The sequence below is a fragment of the Artemia franciscana genome, chromosome 4 (assembly GCF_032884065.1).
Source record: "Artemia franciscana chromosome 4, ASM3288406v1, whole genome shotgun sequence".
Classification (NCBI taxonomy): Eukaryota; Metazoa; Arthropoda; class Branchiopoda; order Anostraca; family Artemiidae; genus Artemia; species Artemia franciscana.
Window position 1 is genome coordinate 59,828,976 of NC_088866.1, and position 25,769 is coordinate 59,854,744.

The 25,769-nt window shown below is 35.5% G+C and overlaps 2 long non-coding RNA genes across 2 annotated transcripts in view; one reads left to right on the forward strand and one right to left on the reverse strand.

Annotated features, from left to right (window-relative positions):
* The window catches only part of LOC136026674 (uncharacterized), a 78,200-nt gene extending 69,578 nt beyond the window's left edge, over positions 1 to 8,622 (reverse strand). Inside the window, exon 1 of the long non-coding RNA XR_010617389.1 lies at positions 8,469 to 8,622. This is a non-coding gene — a long non-coding RNA (uncharacterized LOC136026674). The remainder of the gene's footprint in view (positions 1 to 8,468) is intronic.
* On the forward strand, positions 4,855 to 25,481 carry LOC136026675 (uncharacterized). Its single transcript, XR_010617390.1, has 3 exons — positions 4,855 to 4,938; positions 15,752 to 15,811; positions 25,328 to 25,481. It is a non-coding gene; the product is annotated as an uncharacterized LOC136026675 (long non-coding RNA).
* The last annotated feature ends 288 nt before the right edge of the window (positions 25,482 to 25,769 follow it).

Sequence of the window (25,769 nt, forward strand, 5' to 3'; positions counted from 1 at the left end):
AAAAAACAAGTTTTTTCAACTGAAAGTAAGGAGCGACATTAAAACTTAAAACGAACAGAAATTACTTCGCATATGAAAGGGGCTGCTTCCTCTTCAACGCTCCGCTCTTTACGCTAAAGTTTGACTCTTCCTCTAAACTCTTCTTTTTAAAACAGTAAAAAACTTTAGCGTAAAGAGCGGGGCGTTGATGAGGAAGCAGCCCCTTTCATATGCGAAGTAATTTCTGTTCGTTTTAAGTTTTAATGTCGCTCCTTACTTTCAGTTGAAAAAACTTGTTTTTTTTATTTAATTTCTGAACGTTTTTGAATCAATGTATGTTTTGATTTTGGCTCTCCGCAGAGGAATAATTAAAACGAAATTTGCATATTTTTTTTTTTTTTTTTTTGGCTAAATGGCTTTCTCATAATTTTGATCGAATGGTTTGAGAAAAAAAGAGCGAGGGAGGAAGCCTAGTTGCCCTCCAATTTTTTGGTTAATTAAAAGGGCAACTAGAACTTTTAATTTTTTACGAATCTTTTTATTAGTAAAAGATATACGTAACTTATAAATTAGCTTACGTAAAGAATTTTTTATTCTCATGTTTTTATTACACATATGAGAGGGTTTGCCCCCTTGTCAGTACCTCTCTCTTTACACTAAATCTTAAATTTTGTCCCAATTTATTAAGAATGACCCCTGAATCACAAAAGCCGTAGAATAAATAGTTGACATTACTAAAAATACTTTAGCGTAAAGAGCGAGGTATTAGGAGGAGGTGAGCCCCTAATATGGGTAATCATTTCTGTCTTTTTAAGTTTTAATGCTGTTCCTTACTTCTAGCTGAAAAAAAAAGACTTTTTCATATTTATTTTTTCATTTTTTTTTTAAATAATGCTAGTAAATCCTGCGCTCCCTTCATGGAAATTTTCTTCCCCCATAATAAATTCCTCGGTGGAAAGTTCCCCCAGTATATCCCCCTCTTCTCAACCCCTCCCCCAACCAAAAAAATTCTCCTGAAAACGCCTGTACACTTCCCAATAACCATTACTATATGTAAGCACTGGTCAAAGTTTGTAAATTGTAGCCCCTCCCACGGGGACTGTGGAGGAGTAAGTCGTCTCCAAAGATATAGTTATAAGGTTTTTAGACTACGTTGAATAAAATGGCTATCTCAGAATTTTGATCCGTTGACTTTGGGAAAATAATTAGCGTGGGAGGGGGCCTAGGTGCCCTCCAATTTTTTTGGTCACTTAAAAAGGGCACTAGAACTTTTCATTTCTGTTAGAATGAGCCCTCTCGCAACATTCTAGGACAACTGGGTCGATACGATCACCCCTGGGAAAAAAAAAAACAAAAAAAAAACAAACAAATAAACACGCATCCGTGATCTGCCTTCTGGCAAAAAATACAAAATTCCACATTTTTGTAGATAGGAGCTTGAAAATTCTACAGTAGGGTTCTCTGATACGCTGAATGCGATGAAGTAATTTTCGTTAAGATTCTATGACTTTTAGGGGGTGTTTCCCCCTATTTTGTAAAATGACGCAAATTTTCTCAGGCTCGTAACTTTTGATGCGTAAGACTAAACTTGATGAACTTTATATATTCAAAATCAGCATTAAAATGCGATTCTTTTGATGTAGCTATTGGTATCAAAATTCCATTTTTTAGAGTTTTGGTTTCTATTGAGCCGGGTCGCTCCTTACTACAGTTCGTTACCACGAACTGTTTGAAAAGATCTCTTGTTTGTTGTTGCACAACAACCAATTGAGAACTGAAAGATGGTTGTGGTGACAGACCTTGACATGAAAAAGGGTATACGGCTTGTTTAAACGACTCTTATTTACTGGTTTTAGGAGGCATTGTTTCAACGTTCGCCACTTTTAAAAATTCTAAGAGAATCAAGTGTTAAAACTCGTATAAATGACACACTTTTGAATTTCAATATATTGTCTTAATTGTCTATTCAGTAATAAATGCACATGCCATGAATTTCTTCAGCAACGTGGATTGAAAGACATGATCTTCTCCCAAATCAATTCAGCTTCTCTTTGATAAATGCTAGCGTAACACCAGCTTTTTATTTTCTAAATTCTTGGTCTAGCTTATAACAATCTCATCAGGCTTGAAAACTGGATTTCGACAGCTATTGCAGTGTAACTAATCAAAATTTGAGAAAATTAAGTTATCGGTCAAGACTATTTAAATATGCAATATGAGGCATAAGAGATTTCTAGATTTTAAAAATGCAATGAATTGTCTATTAATTTTCGATTCTCAGAAGTTTTTAAAGCTTCACCTTTTTGCGCAAAAGGCATATTTTTAACGACAAAACTAACAGTTTTGGCTATGCTGAAGAACAGCTCAAAACAAGTAGTGGCTCGAAAGGAATATTCAAGATCTTGCTCTCAAACTTCTGTGCATGACAGACAACAGAAAATGGTCAACATACAATTGGCCAATTCTTTTACATTCAAAAATACATTTTAAACATAAAATAATTTCTTACAAGCCTAGAAGTGATGTTTTTGATTTGAAAAATTTGTTTCCTAACAGTAAAAGTGTAATTTGATAACGTGTTCTTGTTTTTGGACTACACTATATTACACAATAATTGACATTAAACCGTTTTTTTCTACAAGGAATATTATTAGTTAATTCGATTATGTAATAGCCAATGATAAAACCTATTCTTCATGAAGCAAAGGACATCACCTTCGCAATTATTTTCACTTTTGTGCTCACTGAACTGTATAACTACCGGGTGGGACAATAAAATGGGAAGAAGAACATGGTTTTTCTTCTGATTGTGAAAAAGAAGGATGAACGGGAGAACTGTGAATGATGTTCTTTTTTCTGATTGTGGCAATGAACTTGATTCATTCTTGTTTATTTTTTGAAAAAAAAAATTAGGAATCGGTAATATTCGATCGATCAGAGATCGGGAATTATGACATGTTAAGGAGCCTTGTTAAAGATGACTTTTAACAATGCTTAGTATATTAATTTTAACAATGGTTAACAAGTATTATAATACTTGACAATAAACTTTTTGGTACAGCTATCATAACACGATTAAAATTCCTAACACAATTAACTAATCCTACATAACTAAGCTTTGCATAAGTTCAACTTAAATTTGCTTCAACTTAAATTTTCCCTCGAATGATCAATGTTAAGTGTTGAGCTGCTGATAGTTTGTGGTGGCACTAGGTCCCTTGAATAGACCCACAAGAACAGTTATACACTTGACATTTCAGTCTTTTTATTGTAACTTTAAAGGAAATTTGTTCCCAAGATCAATTGCACAGGGAAGTGGAAAGCTGTAAATGTGTAACATTTTCTTGGACAAGAAACGTTTTTAAGTGCTCCAAGATATGGCAAAAGACAATCAGGTCAACTATGATGTCCATCTATATTTGCATGGGTAAAAATAAAATAGAATCTGGTTTTATAAGAACCAGAAACTTCTAATATGAATAGAAATAAATAACAAGAGCCAAGAGCTCGTGTGGCACTTGTGACGAGGTTGGAAGAACCAAAAGCTCATATGGCACTTGTGACGAGGTTGGAACCTAAAATTAGACTCGGTACTCCAGTTTCCAAGATTTCTGTTTCCCCCCTCCACCACCCAATGTCCCTGGATCTGACCCAAATTGAAAATTGAGCATCTGAGACATGACATCTTTCTATACATAAAGTTTCATTATGATCCGATCACCCGTTCTTGAGAAAAACATGCCTCATTTTTTATTATTTCTCCTCCCTCCAGCCCCCCAGACAGTTGAATCGGAGAAATAACTGTTATCGAGTCAATTTGTGCAGATCCCCGACACGCCTACCAATTTTCATCGTCCGAGCACGTCCAGAAGCACCAAACTCGCCAAAGCACTGGAAATACCGCCCAACTTCCCCAAAAAGAGCGAATCCAGTCTGATTATGTCAATCACGTATCTAGGACTTGTTCTTATTCTTCCCACCAAGTTTCATCTCGATCTCTCCACTCTAAGTGTTTTCCAAGATTTCCGGTTTTCCCCTCCAACTCTCCCCAATGTCATCGGATCTAATCGGGATTTAAATAAGAGCGCTGGAGCACGACACTCTTCTAAATATCAAATTTCGTTAAGATACGATCACCTGTTCGTAAGTTAAAAATACCTCATTTTTCTAATTTTCCCGAATTAACCGTCACTCCATTTCTCCCCGGATGGTCGAATCGGAGAAGTGACTATTTCTAATTTAATCTCATCCGGTCCCTGATACGCCGGCAAACTTTCATTGTTCTAGCCTAAATGGAAGTGCCCAAACTAGTAAAACCGGGACCGAGCGACAGACAGATAGACAAAAATGCGATTTCTATATGTCCCTTGGTAAATACCAAGCGCCATAATAAAGCTTATTGGGTGAATAAATCAAATTTGTCGTTTTTCACTTTCTGGTCTATACACGTCACTTTCACAACAAACTTCAAGTGACACTTTACATACCACATTCAAGGGTGAAGGGAGACAAAACAAAAATAAACTTTAAGCTACAAACTTTTAAATCGTCTGTATAAAATGTTATTGGATGTAACCATGAAGTTAACAAATGTAGAAAAATACTTTTTGTAAACTAGGGCGTTAATGGTTGCTTGTTCTTAGATTAAATTCATTTATCACTTATCTCTATTATTAGACGTTCCTAGAGGTGTTTTGGAGAAGGATTATTTTCTTCTCTCGCAAAATAATGTGATGGAAAATAAGAGAAATTAATCCAAGGATCAAGCCTGTTTTTTCAAGCTCCTGAGCAGTTTCATAGCACTATTTTGGTACTATTCCTCATGTATAAGTGGTTGTTTTTCAAGTTTATTTTTCAGTTTATGGGAGAATGCACATAGTCTTTTGATCTCAGCTACAGTTATAAGAATTTTCGGTACGCAACAATTTTCGATTGTATTTTAAAGGAATTCTGTATGAAGTAAGTCAGCAGGGATTATCATTGATTAGCAAAACATTATTGCAAAGCGGCAAATAACTTCGCACATTTAACTTACAATTGAATACGAATTTTGCCTGAAAAATAGCATCCTTCAATCTCACAAAAACATCTTTACTTTTTCAAATACCTAAGTTTTTAATAAGAAATCAATCAAACAGTTCGTGGTAACGAACTGTAGTAAGGAGCGACCCGGCTCAATAGTAACCAAAACTCTAAAAAATGGAATTTTGATACCAATAGCTACATCAAAAGAATCGCATTTTAATGCTGGTTTTAAATATATAAGTTTCATCAAGTTTAGTCTTACCCATCAAAAGTTACGAGCCTGAGAAAATTTGCGTTATTTTAGAAAATAGGGGGAAACGCCCCCTAAAAGTCATAGAATCTTAACGAAAATCACACCATCAGATTCAGCGTATCAGAGAACCCTACTGTAGAAGTTTCGAGCTCCTATCTACAAAAATGTGGAATTTTGCATTTTTTGCCAGAAGGCAGATCACGGATGCGTGTTTATTTGTTTTTTTGTTTTTTTGTTTTTTTGTTTTTTTTTTTCCCCAGGGGTGATCGTATCGACCCAGTTGTCCTAGAATGTTGCAAGAGGGCTCATTCTAACGGAAATGAAAAGTTCTAGTGCCCTTTTTAAGTGACCAAAAAAATTGGAGGGCACCTAGGCCCCCTCCCACGCTAATTATTTTCCCAAAGTCTACGGATCAAAATTCTGAGATAGCCATTTTATTCAGCGTAGTCGAAAAACCTTATAACTATGTCTTTGGGGACGACTTACTCCCCCACAGTCCCCGTGGGAGGGGCAACAAGTTACAAACTTTGACCTGTGCTTACATATAGTAATGGTTATTGGGAAGTATACAGGCGTTTTCAGGAGGATTTTTTTGGTTTTGGGGAGGGGTTGAGAAGAGGGGGATATGCTGGGGGAACTTTCCGTCGAGAATTTGTAATGGGAGAAGAAAATTTCCATGAAGGGAGAGCAGGATTTACTAGCATTATTAAAAAAAAAAACAATTAAAAAATAAAAGTGAAAAAGCTTTTTCAGCTGGAAGTAAGGAACAGCAATAAAACTTAAAACAAACAGAAATTATTACCCATATGAGGGGCTCACCTCCTTCTAATACCTCGCTCTTTACGCTAAAGTATTTTCGGTAATTTCAACTACTTATTCTACGGCTTTTGTGATTCAGGGGGTCATTCTTAATGAATTGGGATAAAATTTAAGCTTTAGTGTAAAGAGCGAGGTACTGACGATGGGGCGAATCCCCTCATATATGTAATAAAAACATGAGAATACAAAAGTTCTTTACGTAAGCTAATTTATAAGTTACGTAAATCTTTTACCAATAAAAAGATTCGTAAAAAATTAAAAGTTCTAGTTGCCTTTTTAATTAACCAAAAAATCGGGGGGCAACTAGGCTTCGTCCCCCGCTCTTTTTTTCTCAAAATCATTCGATCAAAATTATGAGAAAAACATTGAGCCAAAAAAAAAATATGCAAATTTCGTTTTGATCATTCCTCTGCGGAGAGCCAAAATCAAAACATGCATTGATTCAAAAACGTTCAGAAATTAAATAAAAAAAACAAGTTTTTTCAACTGAAAGTAAGGAGTGACATCAAAACTTAAAACGCACAGAAATTACTTCGTATATGAAAGAGGCTGCTTCCTCATCAACGCCCCGCTCTTTACGCTAAAGTTTTTTACTGTTTTAGAAAGAAGAATTGAGAGAAAGAGTCAAACTTTAGCGTAAAGAGCGGGGCGTTGATGAGGAAGCAGCCTCTTTCATATACGAAGTAATTTCCGTGCGTTTTAAGTTTTGATGTCACTCCTTACTTTCAGTTGAAAAAACTTGTTTTTTTTATTTAATAACTTAAAGACGCTCATCTGACAAGTTTTGTGTGTGGTCTTCCGTAAACCGTCTAAAGCTTGCGAGTTCTAAGGTCGTCTGAGTGAATGACCTGAGTGAATTATCGTTGATAGGTATTGTGTCGATATGTTGTCATATGCTATCGCGTTTTTTATTTGATGATAGGGTTAATTTGGGTACACTTATTAGAGTTGTGCAAAAAAAATTATCACCATTTCAATGAAACCTATTTACTTTATAATGTAGAAAACACTTGCTTGGCTTTAGATATAAATTTTATTAAGTCACACGATTGTTTTCACTGGTCAAGATTAGTGACTAGCTAAGGATTGAAAGTATTAGTGTTGATAGTCGAACTTTTTTTTTGTCTTATTAAAAGATAAACTATTGTTACCACAGAGGTAATGTAGAATTAATGATTCTACAGAGGCAATAATATATATACATATATATATATATATATATATATATATATATATATATATATATATATATATATATATATATATATATATATATATATATATATATATATATATATATATATATTCAATTCCGACTGGCCTTGTGTTTGAGAATTCGCTTTCAAAAAATTGAGTGCAAAAAATCAAAATTCACCCCGAAGAGCAGGTTTTGAGGAGAGGGAAATCCCCCTCATATACAGAATATACATGATTGTTCTAAGCTTCTATGTTAAATTTTATTTTCATTTAAAACCAAGCTATTTCTTATTTAAATTCTATATGTTTCAATGTCGTCTCAGGGTATCCTCAATATGGCAAGGGCTGCCACTCCCTCAAATACCATCTTTTTGCATTAAAGTGTAGTTTTTGTAGAAAAATACTTCAAGAAAAACAACTGTCTAGTGTATTTACTTTTCAAAACACACTTCCTCACCAACGCCCCGCTCTTTACGCTAAAGTTTGACTCTTTCTCTCAACTCTTCTTTTTAAAACATTAAAAAAATTTTCGAGGTTCCCCTGAAATTGCGGGTATTTCTTTGTTCGCAAGCTTATCGATGCAACCTATTATGCGCCCTCATAAAGAAATTCCCGGATTCGCTCCTGCTTGGTTGATTGTTCAACATCGAAATAAAACATCCGAAAATCTGTATAACATCCAAGAAATAGTGGAAGACAGACGAAGTCGGGATATAGAAGCACGATTTGAAAAAAAAAAATCAAATTGTGCGTATGTTCGACGAAATATGTAGTGCACTAAAGCAATGCATAGTACCTATACACAAAAAAAATACAAAAGAACATGCCACTGAAAAAATAGAAATAATATCATTCGGCATGGGTTTTAGTCCTCTCAGCTGCTTTTTTTTGTATTTCAAAATGCCTTACAGTGCAGCTAATCTGTCGTTTACAGGCGGCTTGCTTCTCACTGTTTACAAAGCTTTACCGTTTATCATATTCTTACAATAAATATTTTTGAACCTTGACAATCTAGCCGTCAAAAAATTACCTTTTCAAAAATAATCGACCCTGAAAATTTAAATCATTGAAAATGCTAAAATCTATTGGTATATTTCATATACTAATAACAAGCCATTGTTATTGCTGTTGCTAAAAATTCTTGTACAAGTTATTTGGGTATTCTGGCCAAAAATAAATCGACTCAATTACTTACCCCTTCTCATCTCTAATAAACTTAAGCTTCCTCGGTAAGTTTCATCATGTAGACCTATGCTCAGAATTTGCGTACCAACGCTTTTAATTGCATCCTGTCGGTTTAACTTGATACGTGACTAAAATTTATCTATTGTGTATTAAATGACATTCAAAATTCTAATCACAGACTGTTGTTTATTGTATAATTGAAAAACGTTTATCAGCTTTGAACCTTAATGACGAACGACATTCGTGACTTATAACATGTCTCTTAACTCATACGCGAGTCATTCTTCTCTAGTTACTTGTGTGCTTAAAAAAAAGTTGAAATTTTCAGATAATAGTTATTTAAAGTATTATATACCATATGGCTGTATAAGGTGATTAATCTTAGGTTAGCCATAAAGAAACCCATAAGTAAAACAAAACTTGTGGCTCATAACTTATTGTTCTATTTTCTGACGTAAAGGTTCGAACAGAAGAACCAATCGAGTAGTTTTGACATTTCGACCTTTTTACCAAAACCAAAGAAGAAAATTATGGAAACAATGGATTTATGGCTGGAAGGAACAAACGAAAAACAATTGGAGCAAATAATTCTCTGGTCTATGATAACAGTTGCTTCTGAGATGCCCTACATTTCACTGTTTTTTAATCAAACCTTGTTTTGAAACCTAAATTCTTATCTACAGCCTGCCAGTTACACAAAAGCCGTCAGTAAAAAACTTAGAATTCCTCAGAAGCTTGATTCTAAAGTTCCAAACTTTAATTAAATAAAACTTACTCTGAAGCTGTCAAAACCATATTTAAACCTTTATTTAATTACTTGAGAGATCTTCTATCATAACAGTGGTATTAATGTTGATTCAGTGGGAAATGGATCCCAATCGAATGAATTTTTTTTTTTACTTGACCTGTAGGTCGCCGTCTATAACTTTAAATTCAATGCCACCCCTTTCTTTTTGTATTTTGCTAGTGCTTCATTCAATACCTACTTTTATTGATGTCACATAAATCAGTGAGTTGAAATCTAAAGTGTTCTATAAATTAGGTTTTCTTGTCGCATCCTTATGTGTTAGAAATTCATATGGGAGCAATATCTACACGGTTCAGGAATCAAACAGTAAAGTATATTTATAAGTTAAGCCCTAGTTCCTCAGTGAAATTGGATCCAAGTTTTGACTCGAATCGCTGCTCATTTGATACGTCAAATTTGAAACTTAGCCAGATTGTTATTCTGACGATGTGGGAATAGGAGATAGGGTTCGTTTCAATGTTATATTAATTTCTAATTTTTGTGATGTCAGTTATTTCTTTTGAAAATATGTTTAAACATATTCGTGGGGCTTCTCACTCTTCATCATCTGGCGTACATTTCGGAGTGCCAGTGGCTCCATTACTACACACCAATTCACGCCAAGCATAGGGAACTTACGTGGCACACGTGGTAAATTTCTGCAATATATGATTCAAAAAGCCTGCAAATGATTTTTGAAGGTGAGCACCCCTAGAATATTATGTGAATAGCCTACTGAAGTATTTTGTTTTAGAACTTTTTCGTTTGAGGTTCTTACAAAATAAACATTTTCTTATGAAACAAAAAATTAACTTCTTTTTCGAAAGCGGAAAAGTCGGGGTGAGCACAAAGACCATACCCCACACAATTTGTGCCTGTGTTAGAAGGTCTATTAGTGCTACTAAACATTCAAGCATTTGGTACGATGGGCTGTACAAGGCTATGAACAACCTCACCTTCTTCTCCCGGTCGTAGTTTTGACTTTTTATTATTTCTGATATTGTGCTTCGGAATCCGTGGAGATGTAAGTTCGCTCCTTGGTTAACTCAACATAAACTTCAACATGATAGAGGCGTTTTCGATTTACAACTTAGGTTCCTACTTCTTTGTGAAAATTTGAAAAAAAAGAAAAATCAAATTGTAAGAAATTCGTGCAATCGGAAAATATAAAGAAAATGTATTTTGGTGCAATATTTGAATAGGTGCGAAGGAAATAATTTATTACCCATTTTCATACCAAATTCAAGAGATTCATTTGGAATACTACCATATGATTTTATCCCTCCTACTCTCCTTTCCAAATGAAATCAATCACTCCTCACCCAGTTTTAAGCCTTACCAATGAAAATTGCAAACATTAATAAATAGAGAATTATAAAAAAAAACAATAAGCACAAGGATTAATCCCAAGTAATTTTTAAGGGCTTCTAATTCCTATTCGATAATGGTTATAATTTTAAGGGAAGACCGAACTTGTTGATTTCAAGCCAGTCAGATGGCATTGCTGTGCAAACAATGTTAGAATTTTACTTTATCTTAAACAGAGCAGAGGAAAACACATCCTTCAATACTGTTTAACAAATTACCTTTTACGGGATAATACCCTATGCCACAAGTAATCATGACTCTATGTCTGATATGTCATCGACCTTGTTCGACTCGTGTTTCAGCCTTTTAGTGAATAATGTCTTGCCCCTACGCCAAAATTGGACTTTCGTCTTCTTCTGAGATGCTGTGCTACACAATTTTCTCTCAAGGGCTCATGTATTTAAAACAAATTGCGAGCACAAAATTGTCGCTTGAATATTCTTCCATTTTCATGTCTTATTATCCAAAATTGGGTAAACGTTAGATAGAATCGTGAGAAAATTATTTTAATTGACCGAGTTGAAAATGGGAATGTTTAGTAATACTTGTAAAATAAAATGAGATGTTTATACTGAAGAAACTCAGTATACTAAAAATGTAGTAAAAAAAAAGAATCATTATTCATCATTCTATACTTTCTTGTTTAAGAGTGAAAAAGAAGCTAGATTTTCTAGAAATAATAAATATTTTCTACTCATTACTAGGTTTTTCATTATTAAACCAAACTTATATTTTTTTTTTATATTTTATTAATCTGTTTCTAAATTTTCCAACCCTTTGATCTAATAATCGATAATATTTACAAGAGGCTTGGCGCAAGTGTAAAGGTGTAGATGCTTTGGATATTGAAATTGGGCAGCAAGTGAAAATTTTGATTGGCTTCGAAGCCTATAATGGGAAACGGGTAATATTTTGTAAATAAAATACTACTAACAATTTAAACCACTAATTTAACAGTTGTATGGAAAGAATTCCGTTTGGATTATCACTTCTCTGTACTCAGTTGTCCAATTTATGTGCTATTAGTGTTTAGTATACTTTATTCACGAACTGTTTTAAGTACAAACTGAGGTGATTTGTGGTTATATTTAGACTTAAGTCGAGTAGGCCTATGTAAGGCCTATCCTTCTGATTAACCAAACCCTTCATGGAACCATTACGGTAAATGTCTTATCCATTCACGACAATGGACGGCAAGTAGAGAAAACAAGAGCTAAGAACTCATATGGCACTTGTGACGAGGCAAGAAGAGCTAAGAGCCAAGAGCTCATATGGTATGAGCTTTAACAAAATTCTAAGAATCAATAGACTGATTTAAAAGGAAAATCAGAGGCTTAATGCCGGTCAGGATTTAAAATAATTGCTCTGAGTCACGATATCCTTCTAAATATCAAAATCCATTAAGATTCGATCACCCACTCGTAAGTCATAAATACCTAATTTTTTCTGATTTTTCCTCTCCCTTTAACCCCCCCCCAGATGGTAGAACCTGGGAAAACGACTTCATCAAGTTAATTTGTGCAGCTCCCTGATACGCCTACAAATTTTCATCGTCCTAGCACGTCCAGAAGCACCAAACTCGCCAAATCATTGAGTCCCTCCCCCCAACTCCCCCAAAGAGAGCGAATCCAGTATGGTTAAGTCAATCACGTATCAAGCACATTTGCTTATTCTATCCACCAGGCTTCATCCTGATTCCTCCACTCCAAGTGTTTTCCAAGATTTCCCCTCAAACTCCCCCAATGTCAAAAGATCCGGCCAGATTTGAAATAAGAACCCTGAGACATGAATTCCTTCTAAATATCAAATTTCATTAAGATCCGATCACCTATTCGTAAGATAAAAATACCCCAAATTTTCACGTTTTCCAAGAATTTCAGTTACCCCCTCCAACTCCCCCCAATGTCACAAGATCTGGTCGGAATTTAAAATTAGAGCTTTAAAGCACAAGATCCTTCTAAATATCAAATTTCATTAAGATCTGGTCACCCTTTCGTAAGTTACAAATACCTCAATTGTCAAAATTACGCCCCCCCCTACTCCACCAAAGAGAGCAGATCTGGTCCGGTTATGCCAGTCACGTATCTTAGACAGGTTTTTATTCTTCCCATCCAGTTTCATCCTGATCTCTCCGCTTTAAGTATTTTCTAAGCTTTCCGGTCCCCCAAAACTGCCCCCCCCCTAATGACGCTGGATCTGGTTGAGATTTAAAATAAGAGATCTGAGTTACGAGATCCTTCTAAATATGAAGTTTTATGAAGATCCGATCACTCCTTCGTAAGTTAAAAATGCGTCATTTTTTCTAATTTTTCAGAATTAGCCCCCCCCCCCCAATAGAGCGGATCCGCTCCAATTATGTAAATCACGTTTCTATGACTTCTGCTTATTTTCTCACCAAGTTTCATCCCTATCCCTCCACTCTAAGTGTTTTCCAAGATTTTAGGTTCCCCCTTCCAACTCCCCCCCCCCCCAATGTCACGAGATCCAGTCGGGATTTAAAATAAGAGCTCTGAGACACGATATCCTTCTAAATATCAAATTTCATTGAGATCTGATCACCCTTTCGTAAGTTAAAAATACCTCATTCTTCTAATTTTTCAGAATTACCCCCCCCCCTCAACTACCCCAAAGAGAGCGGATCCGTTCCTGTTATGTCAATCATGTATCTAGGACTTGTGCTTATTTTCCCCACCAAGTTTCATCCCGATCCCTCCACACGAAGTGTTGTCCAAGATTTTAGGTTTCCCCCTACCAACTCCCCCCCCCAACGCCACCAGATCCGGTCGGGATTTGAAATAACATCTCTGAGACACGATATCCTTCCAAACATCAAATTTCATTAATATCTGATCAACCCTTCGTAAGTTAAAAATACTTCAGTTTTTCCATTTTTTCTGAATTAACGAGCCACCACTCCCCCTCAGATGGTAAAATCGGGAAAGTGACTATTTCTAATTTAATCTGGTCCGGGTCTCTGATACGCCTGCCAAATTTCATCGTCCTAGCTTAACTGGAAGTTCCTAAAGTAGCAAAACCGGGACCGACAGACCGACCGACCGACAGAATTTGCGATGGCTATATGGCACTTGGTTAATACCAAGTGACATAAACACTCTTTCGTCGTAGGCGTGGGCTTAAAACAAAACACGTTCAAAACAAAACGCACCTCAAGAGAACCAACTTTAATGATGACCAAATATACTTCTAGTTTAAAGGGTGGTGCCCAGTTTCACTCAGCCAATGACCTTAGCAGATTGGGAAAGGGTTGATTCAAATACAGACTTTGTGTTTTAATTTCATTGCCGGCAGTCCGCATCATAATGTCGTTTCTGAATATTTGGCAATAGAAACCAAATTTTTGGTCCAAATACAGCCAAAGAGTCAACAGGATGGAGAGGCAACAAAAGATGGCTAAATATCCAAATATTTTACAATAAGATTTTTACTAAATTTGAAATGTAGCTAGCGCTAATTTAAGTTAATTAGGCTATTTCCCTGGAATTTCTTTCTTAGGACTGAAAAATATTACTACAGAAACTTATCAAACAGTTTGTGGTAACGGACTATAAGTAGGCTCATAGTGAACGACCCCCCCCCCAAAAAAAAAAGAAAATGGTAACAATGTATGTATAAAAAGAATTGGCTTTTTATGGTGGTTCCAAGTATATATTAAATAAAGAAAATTAGCACAAAATTTCTTCGTGCTAAAGTTTGACTCTTTCTCACAACTCTACTTTTTAAAACAATAAAAATCTTTAGCGTAAAGTGCGAAGCGTTGAGGGGGGACAACCCCTTTCATATACGGAATTATTTCTGTTCGTTTTAAGTTGTAATGTCGCTCCGTACTTGCAGTTGAAAAAACTTGTTTTTGTTTTGTTTTATGCTAAACGCATATGAATAATTAAAACGAAATTTGTATATTAAGTATTTTGGCTAAAGGGCTTTCTCATAATTTTGATGAAAAAGGGGTGGAAGAGGAGGCCTAGTTGCCCTTCAATTTCTTGTTACTTAAAAAGGCAACTAGAACTTTTTATTTTTTACAAACGTTTTTATTAGAAATAAATAAACGTAACTTACGAAGTAACTTACGTACCGAGCTTCTATATTTGTATATTTTTATTATGTATATGAGGGGGTTCACCCTCATATACGCTCTGAAAAAAAGCCCCTGAAAACGCTTGTACACTTCCCAATAACCATTACAATATGTAAACAATGGTCAAAGTTTCTAACTTGCAGCCCCTTCCCCGGGGACTGTGGGGGATTAAATCATCCCCAAAGATATAGTTATCAGGTTTTCTACTATGCCGAACAAATTGGCTATCTTAAAATTTTTACCCGGTGACTTTGGGAAAAAATGAGCGTAGGAGTGCCCTTCAATTTGTTTTGGTCGCTTAAAAAGGCCACTAGAACTTTTAATTTCCGTTAGAATGAGCCCTCTCGTGACATTCTAGGATCACTGGGTCATCACGATCAACCCTGTGAAAAAAACTAATAAACACACATCCTTGATCTGCCTTCTAACAAAAAATACAAAATTCCACATTTTTGTAGATAGGAGCTAGAAACTTCTACTGGGGTCTTTGATACGCAGAATCTGATGGTGCAATTTTCGTCAAGATTATATGATTTTTAAAAGGTATTTACCCTTATTTTTTAAAATAAGTCAAGTTTTCTCAGGCTCCTGACTTTTGATGGGTAACACTAAACTTGATGAAACTTATATATTTAAAATCAGCATTAAAATACAATTCTTTTGATGTAACTATTGGTATCAAAATTCCGATTTTTAGAGTTTTGTTTTTTTATTTAGCAAGGTCACATACTACAGTTCGGTACCACGAACATTTTGAAAATCCATTTAGTTTATTGTTCAATAAAAAAGCTGTCAGCCTGAGAAAATATGCCTGATTATAAAAAGGGGAGAAACATCCCCAAGGATCTTAAGTGATTTTAATGAAAATTACACAAACAGATTCAACATATCAGAGAACCCTACTGTAGAGGTTGCAAGCTTCTATCTACACAAAATTTGTGTAATTGTGTCCACATTTAATGTGGAATTTTTTTTTTGTATTTTTTTTTTACCAGAAGAATGATCACAGATATATATTTATTTGTTTGTCTTTTTTTCCCAGGGGTTACCGCATTGAACCAATGGTCTTCGAAGACCAGGAGAAGGCTTCTTCGAACGGAAGGTAAAAGTTCTATTGCCCTTTATAAGTGACCGTAAAAGATTGAAGGGTATATAGCCCCCCCCACCCTTCTCATTCTCCTTTTCTTCCCAAGGGCATCCAATCAAAATTTTGAGATAGTTATTTGGTTCAGCATTGTTGGAAGGTTTGATAAATATGCCTCTGTGGGTAACATGCCTACCCACAGACCCTGAAAAGGTGGTCTAGGCGTTTTTCCGGAGACAATCCCCTCCAGAAAAGTCTCCCTGAGGAAATTTCCCTCTCAGAAAATTCTCCTTGGTGGGAAATTCCCCCCTATGGAAATTCTCCTCGGAAGATTCTCTTCCTCGGTGGAAAATCCTACCCCCGGATTATTTTCCCCTTCCCATTTTCTTCAAACGTATCCGATCAAAATTTCGTGATAGTCTTATTGTTTAAAATAATCCAGAGGTCAAGTAATCATGCCCATGGGTTTGGCAACTTCCCTTTCAAACCCCAAGGCAAGAAATATAAGCTATGCAAGTTGCCCATTGTTAAAATATAAGGTATTTTAAAAATAAGGTATAAAATAAGGTATAAAAAAATAAAGTATTATAAATATAAGGTATATAAAATATAAGTAATGTGACAAAAAGTCAAACTTTAGCATAAAGAGTGAGGAATTGAGGAGGTGGCAGCCCCCCTATTATAACAAATTTTTTTCGTTCATGTTAAGTTTTAATGCTGCTCTTTACTTTTAACTGAAAAAATTGTTTTATTTAATTTCTTCTAGAAAATTCCTCCGGAAATACTCCTCCCTGACAACAGTTCTCGTCGTGGAAAATCCTTCTGCAGAAAATCCCCCCTTTCAAAAAATTTTGCGTAAGTTTCTGAATAACCAATATTACATATGAGCAATGGATAAAGTGTGTATCTTACAATCCTTTTCTCAGGAATTACTGGGGGTCATCAAACAGTTCTTGGTAACGAACTGTAAGCAAGGAAAAACTCGGCTCAATAGTAACCAAAACTCTAAAGAACGGAATTGATTCATCAATATCGATCATATCGATAGTACATAAATGCTAGATATAATGATAATCAATTATGCATAAATATCAATATTAATAGATATATCCAAGGAATCAGCTTAATATGCTGATTTGAAATGTATAAAATTCGTGTAGTTTACTTTTTCCCATCCTAAATTACGAGCCTAAGAATATTTGCCTGAACTCTGAAATAGAGCAGGAACATCCTCTAAAAATCAAGGATTCTTGATGAAAATCACATCATCAGATTCAGCGGACCAGAGAGCCCTACTGTAGAAGTTTCAAGCTCCTATATACAAAAATGTAGAACTCTGGTATTTCAAACAGTTTGTGGTAACGAACTGAAAGTAAGGAACGACCCAGCTCAATAGTAGCCGAAACTGTAAAAAAACGAATTTTGATACCAATAGATATATAAAAGGAATTGGCTTGTTATGATGATGTTAAATATATAAAGTTCATTAAGTTTGAGAGAGAAAAGTTTATTGTTAATCCAAAACAAAAACAGTAATAGCAGCCACTCCGAGAAGTAAGAATTTGTCTGAGGGGGTGGCAAAAATAAATTAGAAAATAATGCAGGACAAAGAAAAAAAAGCTTAGTCTTACCTGTTAAAAGTAACGAGCCTGAGGAAATTTGCTTGACTTTCGGAAAGAGGGGGAGAACACCCCCAACATTTTTTCAATCTTAACTAAAATCACACCATCAGATTAAGCATATCAGAAAACCCTGCTGTAGAGGTTTCAAGCTCCTATCTGGGAAAATGTATAATTTTGTATTTTTTGCCAGAAGAAAGATCAAGGATCCGTGTTTTTTTTCACGTGTGATTGTACCGATCCAGTGATCCTAGTATATCGTGAGAGGGCTCATCAAACTGAAATTTAAGTACTAGTTCCCTTTTTAAGTGACCAAAAAGACTGGAGGGTAAATCTTTGCTTAAAATCGTCCGATAAAAAATTTTGATAGTCATTTTGTTCATGATGGTTGAAAAGCCTAGTAACTATGCCTTTGGGTATAACATGACCCCCACAGCCCCAGGGAAAAGGTCTCTAATTATAAAATTTGCCCATTGTTTACGCATAGTGTTTGTTATTAAGAAGTATGCATGTATTTTCGGGTGACAGGGGCGATTTCCTGCTGGGGGGTTTTCCAAGGGGTAACATTCCAAAGGGAGGGAAGTTTTCAGGTGGTTAACTTTTCAGGGGAAATTGTGCACTGGGGGGATTTAACAGAATACTTACGCAAAACTTACTTATATATCTTGCTTTCTCTTTTCCGTCGCAATTTTACGCATGGAGTTGTTATGAGTAATTGTCCGGGGTTAATTTTTGCCGGGGTTGAATTGTCTAGAGTAGTTCTTTCCATCCGGGTGTACGCATACCCTAGGGGGTACGCGAACCCCTCGCAAGGGGTACGTGAAGGTTCCAAAATCAGTTTAGTGTACAGCTTTATGACTCCCTTCTGACTCGGTTCCAACATTGTCCTTACAAATCAGATTCTCCACTATGCACAATTTCAGACTCAACTTCCAAAACGTTCGTTTTCATTGACCTGCTAGTAGTAGCAAGGTCTCGTTAAAATCGCTCTTTGTTCATTGTATTTCCACCCTTGGCCGATTAAGCCCCTTTCGGGTTGACGAGGACCAGTATCTTGTCGTCTGTTGAAACATAAAGTGGTTTCAAACAAGAATGGATAGATTCCTAGGAATAAAAAGCAGCCAAATGATGGTACCCCTGACCTAGAACCTGCATCTAAGAAGAAAAAATGTGACGAATCATGTTCGGTGAAAGTGTGTCGGCACTTGTCAGAATACTTAGGACTCGGATTTAGTGCGACAAAGTCTGATCAAGTGAATGCTCAGTGTGTTCTTTTTGAACACACCATCAGATTCAGGGTATCAGAAAACCCTACTGTAGAAGTTTCAAGCTCCTATCTACAAAAATGTGGAATTTTGTATTTTTTGCCAGAAGGCAGATCACGGATGCGTGTTTATTTGTTTTTTTTGTTTTTTTGTTTTTTTTTCTTTTTCCCAGGGGTGATCGTATCGACCCAGTTGTCCTAGAATGTTGCAAGAGGGCTCATTCTAACGGAAATGAAAAGTTCTAGTGCCCTTTTTAAGTGACCAAAAAAATTGGAGGGCACCTAGGCCCCCTCCCACGCTAATTATTTTACCAAAGTCAACGGATCAAAATTCTGAGATAGCCATTTTATTCAGCGTAGTCGAAAAACCTTATAACTATGTCTTTAGGGACGACTTACTCCCCCACAGTCCCCATGGGAGGGGCAACAAGTTACAAACTTTGACCAATGCTTAAATATAGTAATGGTTATTGGGAAGTGTACAGGCGTTTTCAGGAGGATTTGTTTGGTTGGGGGAGGGGTTGAGAAGAGGGGGATATGCTGGGGGAACTTTCCATCGATAATTTGTCATGGGGGATGAAAATCTCCATGAAGGGAGCGCAGGATTTACTAGCATTATTTAAAAACACAATGAAAAAATAAATATGAAAAAGTACTTTCAGCTGGAAGTAAAGAACAGCATTAAAACTTAAAACAAACAGAAATTATTACCCATTTGAGGGGCTCACCTCCTCCTAATACCTCGCTCTTTACGTTAAAATATTTTTAGTAATTTCAACTATTTATTCTACGGCTTTTGTGATTCTAGGGTCATTCTTAATGAATTGGGACAAAATTTAAGCTTTAGTGTAAAGAGCGAGGATCTGACAAGGGGGTGAACCCCCTCATATATGTAATAAAAATATGAAAATACAAAAGTTCTTTACGTAAGCTAATTTATAAGTTACGTAAATCTCTTACTAATAAAAATATTCGTAAAAAATTAAAAGTTCTAGTTGCCTTTTTAATTAACCAAAAAATCGGAGGGCAACTAGGCTTCCTCCCTCGCTCTTTTTTCCTCAAAATCATTCGATCAAAATTATGAGAAAGCCATTTAGCCAAAAAAAAAAAAAAAAATGTAAATTTCGTTTTAATTATTCCTCTGCGGAGAGCCAAAATCAAAACATGCATTGATTCAAAAACGTTCAGAAATTAAATAAAAAAAACAAGTTTTTTTAACTGAAAGTAAGGAGCGACATTAAAACTTAAAACGAACAGAAATTACTTCATATATGAAAGAGGCTGCTTCCTCATCAACGCCCCGCTCTTTACGCTAAAGTTTTTTACTGTTTTAAAAAGAAGAATCAATAGACAGAGTCAAACTTTAGCGTAAAGAGCGGGGCGTTGATGAGGAAGCAGCCTCTTTCATATACGAAGTAATTTCTGTTCGTTTTAAGTTTTAATGTCGCTCCTTACTTTCAGTTAAAAAAACTTGTTTTTTTTATTTAATTTCAAGAAGGATAGAAGACATTGCAAGTGATATTGTCATGCAGATTGTTGAGTAAAAAATGGTGGCGAAGGTGTTTGCGTTGCAGCTTGATGAAAGCATGAATGTGCCAGGTAAAGTCCCGATTATTGTTTTTGTCCGATATCAAGACCATTCTGACATAAGGGAAAATATTCTAATTTGTCAAAACCTAGAGTCAAGAAAAACAGGAGAAGAACTATTCAAGGTGATCAACCAATTCTTCTCAGAAAAGGGCATCTTGTGGGACCGGTGTCCGTCAGTTTGCTGTGATGGGGCTGCCACCCTAACAGGGAAGAATAAAGGGATCGAGGCCTGGATAAGGAAGAAAAATATGAATGTGAAGTTGTTGCACTGTATCATTCACAGGCAAGCTCTTGCATCGAAAAGGATGAACGCATATCTGCACGAGACCCTCAACGTGACAATTGTAAAAGTGATCGACACTTTTGACTTTTGTTAGTACTTATACACATTTAATAAGTATATGTAACATTTATTGTTATATATGACAATAAATATCGTGTTTTTGACAATCCGATCTTACTTGAGAAAACAGTAAAGTAACGATTCTAAAGTAAGGGGTACAGAACCTTTTGGGCCTTGATTAGGGGTACGCATACTGAAAAAGGTTGGGACTGAAATTATTATGTTTATAAGGGAGTTGTCCCATTCTCAACATTTCGCTCTCTACGCTATAGTTTGAATTGTGTCCCTATTCTTTAAGAATGATTCCTTAAACACAAGAGACGTTTGATTAGAACAATAAGAAGCTTTTTTAAAAGTACTAAAAAACCTTAACGCAAAAAGTGAGGTGTTGAGGAGGGGACAGCCCCTCTCATAAACTTAGTAATTTCTATTCGCTTAAATGCTGTAAAGTTTCAAAAGTTTTTTTAAACTTTAAAAGTTGTAATGCTGTTCCTTAGTTGCAATTGAATGTTTTTAGTTAATGGTCAGAGATAGGTCACGGATGCCCGTTTATTTTTTGTTTTTTCCCCATGAGTGATCGTATTGAGATAATGGTCTTAGAAGGTCGGGAGATGGTTTATTCAAACTGAAATTAAAAGCTCTAGTACCGTTTTAAATTGAGCAAAAAGATTGTAAGGCAGCTGGCCACCCTGCTACGCCCCCTTTTCTCCAAAGTTGTCTGATCCCAATTTTCAAGTAGCCATTTTGTTCAGTATAGTTGGAAGATCCAACAAATGGGTCTTTAAAGATAAAATGACATTATCAAGCCCGTTGAGAGAGGCTTGTAAGTTATGAAATATGCCTATTGCTTACGAACTGTACTTGTTATTAGGAAGTATACAGACAATCTTTGGGACGGGGTATTTTTGGATGGGATGGGATTCCGAAAGGCGAATTTTCCAGGGAAAATTTTATACTACGGTGATTTGACAGAATCCCTATGCAAAATTCCTGCTAAATGTCTTACATTATCCTTGCCAACTCAATTTTGCACATGGAGATTTTCCGATGGAGTTATCTGAGGGCCATTTTCCGTGTGTTTTGATTTCCAGAAAATTACTATGGAAGGGGCCCTTTCCAGGGAGATACAGAAGACGATTATAAATCGAAGTCTTTTTCAAATGTAAGAATGCTAAGGAGAATTTTTCTGGCTGAATCGTCCCAAGATATTTTACAGGGGGGGATTTCCAATCAAGATGGAACGGTCTAGAGGGAATTTGCACTTTAAGTGGGGTATAATTTTGACGGAGCAGTTTCTCGTGAGGGGAGGGGGATATTTCATAAAGGGTGAGCCAGAAAGTTTGAAAAACAATCAGAAATTAAATAAAAAATTCAGTCTTTTCTAAATGAACGTAAGGAACAAAATTAAAATTCAAAACAAACAGAAATCATTCCGTACATAAAGGGTATTGCCCCTTCTCAATAACTTTGTCTTTAAGCTAAAGTTTGACTTTTTGTCCCAATTTTTAAGAACGACAACTGAAACACAGAAGCTTTTTAATTAGAATAAACTTTCGAGTTTGCGGTAACAAACAATAAGTAAGGAGCGATGCTGCTCAATAATAAGCGAAACTCTAACAAACTGAATTTTTAAACGGATAAAAATATAAATAAAATTGACTTATTCCAAAATTAATACCCATCAAATCATATTATTAGAATCTTACTTACTTGCACTTACTTGTACTTGTAGCGGGACCAAACAAGGACTCCTCATCCAGCATCTAGAAGACTACGCATGGCTGACTCCCATTTGTCGCAATCTTATGCCAGCTCTTTACCAAACTGGAGCCAGCAGCTCTCCCACTTTCTTCCAAACCTTCGATATCCGCCAATGGGGTCGAAGTCGTTTTTGGCAGTTGTCCACCAATTCTGCAATTGACCACCACGTCGCCTGCACCAAAAAGTCACCCTAAAAGTCAAAGAATCTTAATAAAAATCGTATTATCAGAATCAGCGTATCAGAGAATTGTACCGTAGTGGTTTGGAGCTCCGATCTGCAAACATGTGGAATTTTGTATTTTTGCATTTCTAGCCAGAAGAACGATCATAGATATATGTTTTTTTTTTTTTTTTCTTTACTGTCTGTAGGCCTACCAATTTCTTAAGAACGGATTCTAAAACACAAAGGTCGTTTAAAAAGAACAGGAAGTTTTTTTAAGAGTGCTAAAAGCTAAAGCATAGTCGAGTGATCGTGTCGAAACCAATGGTATTAGACAACCAGGAGAGGGCGCTTATTTGAATAGAAGGAAATTTCCAGAGGAAATTTAACATGGGGTTAAACTTTGCCAAAACAAAATATACAAATTCAGTTTTAGTTTTTTGTGTACGGTGAGCCAAATTTGGACCTGCAATAGCTTAAAAATGTTCAGAAAATTAAAAAAAGTATTTTTTTTTAACTAAAGGTAAAGAGTGACTTTAAAACTTAAAATAAAAAGGAATTATTCCGTGTATAAAAGGGGCTGTCTCCTCCTCAACGCCTCGTTCCTTATGCTAAAGTTTGACTCTTTGTCACAACTCTACTTTTTCAAGTAATAAAAATATTTATAAAATCTATAGTGTTCCAGGCTCTCTGTTTTACTCATTAAGTTGCAATTTTTCTCAGTAGAGAGAAAAAGAAAATAATTTTTGTTTTCATTCTGAGATAAACGAACATTTTTAAATGTAATTTTTTTTCAATTTTGTACTATTCCTGATCGAAAGGAATCTCCTTCTCCCCTTTCTCATCTCTGTGCACGTATGGTAATCTTATTCCCTTCTTTATTGTATTGGATGTAATTTTTTCAAGTCAATAGAATTGCCGCAAGAGTTCCAAATTTCAATATTGCTCGTTTGAAATCAATTAAGGTTTAGTTTTGGACCTGGTCAATATCAGATGACACTTCAGTAATTTAGTTATCTTTATTCCTGCTAGTAAAAAACTCGAAGCTATTCCTTAATTCCTTTGGAAACAGACTTCCGTGACTAAATGAACTTTATGGCATGAAAAGCATACTTTTTGCTAACCAGATTATCAATTCTTAGCTGTGTAAAGAAAATGTATATTGGAATTTAGCCATATTCCAATCTCCACTAATGAGACTTGCCCAATCAGATATATTATTTATGAATGGGTCTTTTATAAGTTAAATTGTTGATGCTAACTAAATGTTGGTGTTAGGTAAATATTGGCATTAGCCATCAATCATTATGAATGACTGTGTTAAACCTGATTTTATTAGTTTTACGTTTCAGAAGACGAATATTGTTAACGATAGTGAATCTTGTATTTATTATTCCCATTCTATGATACAAGAAAATAAAACAAAGGTCATTGCTTCTATTATAAATGATACTTGATTGTTCCCCTTTTTTGTTTTATTTACGAGCATACAGGTGAATGAATTTGTAGTTATGAATTATCTTACGATGAAGGTAATAACATATAACTGACTATAATAGAGCTAATCCTCATGGATTTAAGGCTTTTATTGCTAACATATGTATAATTTATAAATTTTAGAAAATGTATATAATCAAGCCTAATATAAACGTCTTGTGTTGTTACTTGCGGTAACCTCCCAGCATTGTGTCGTGAATTTGATGATAAGGCTAAATTCAATGAAAACTAAGCCTATTATTTCTTTTCATTTAGTATGGGGCTGTAAATCACTAAAAGCTCGAAATATGTACTAGAAAAATGATTCGCACTTACTTAGTGGACTGAACATTCCATATTATTGGTGCTGTATCGTCATAGTTCTAGAAGCGTTGGCCCACTTAAAAAAAAAACTGAGTTTAAAAACATCCATTATAAAGAGAAGATCACGAGTTCGAGGGGGCATCCACTTTCGGAAATCATTTGTACCAGATGGCACGTGCTATGCATGGTGAACAGTGTGCCAAGCGTGATGAAATTGGACGGCCCAAGTGACACTCTGAGATACACACCAGGGGGGTTAAAAGTGCGCAACCCTCGGAAGAGTTACTACATTTATGTTACCAACATAAAGATAGCTGATTTGATCCCCTCTTGTGGCAACTGGAATAATCAGACATGGAAAAAGGAAACCCGTCTGTTGTTCTTAGGAAATTATTTCCTGTTAAAGGCACTCAATAAACTGTGTCATATACACTTCAATAATAAGACTCTGACAGACATATCAAAGCTCAGTTTGAACTTATTCTGTAGAACTAGGTGTAAGCTCCTTAAATTAAAAAAAAATTCGTCATGTTAAAAACAGTTTTCTGCCTAATACGGCAAGGTACGGTCGTGACAGATTAATATTTTTTTGGTGCAGTCATTACTTCAATATGGTGCCGGTATATAATCTGCTCGGTAGAGTGTGGAAAGTCCAATTTTAAACACTTCAGTTTAAAATCATAACAATTTCTGAATAAAGTTATGTGTAGATGCATTAGATAAATTAGCTTTCATCCGAGGGGTTTCCCCACTTTCAATAGTTGTGTACATAAGTTGGCGCATCCCTTGCATGGAAAATTTGTGGTACATGTGGTAGTAAGTGTGCCATGCGACGTGTGAAGAGGTCGGGCATGGCAGATGTGTGGCCAATGTTGTGGAGCAGCCGGCACTCCAAGACGTAGACCAGATTGGTGGAGAGTGGACAACCCCTCGCGTTGATCTTTAAACACCCATCCAAAAGTGCCGTGTTGAATAATTATTTCACCTTGTTTTATAGGTTTACCAAGTCATAAAATGAAAATTGGCTCATCAAAATACCGTTCTTGTTATCACATTATGTCAGTTCGTGCAACCACCGTTTCAAGATTACTGAGTTCGATAGAAATTGATTTCATTTTTTTCGTTTTTTTGTACGTGCGAAAGGAATTAAATGATGCATTCTAAATTTGTTTTGAATGTCCTTTTGAGTTTTTTTATTTCGTCGTTAGGACAGGACGAAAAGGTTTAAAATCTGGATTATTTTTCTTTTCTTTTCCTTGCTTGTGATCTGTAAATAATTTTCAAACGAAGCAAAAAAAAAAATAGTAAACAAAACAATAAAAATGTGTCATGAGTACCATTAAAAAAAAAAAAAAATTCAATGACTTAGCCACAATTTCCAATATAGAACTTGTGTTTTATGAGCAATAGTTCAAGTGAAGAAAAAAAGTATAGAACCT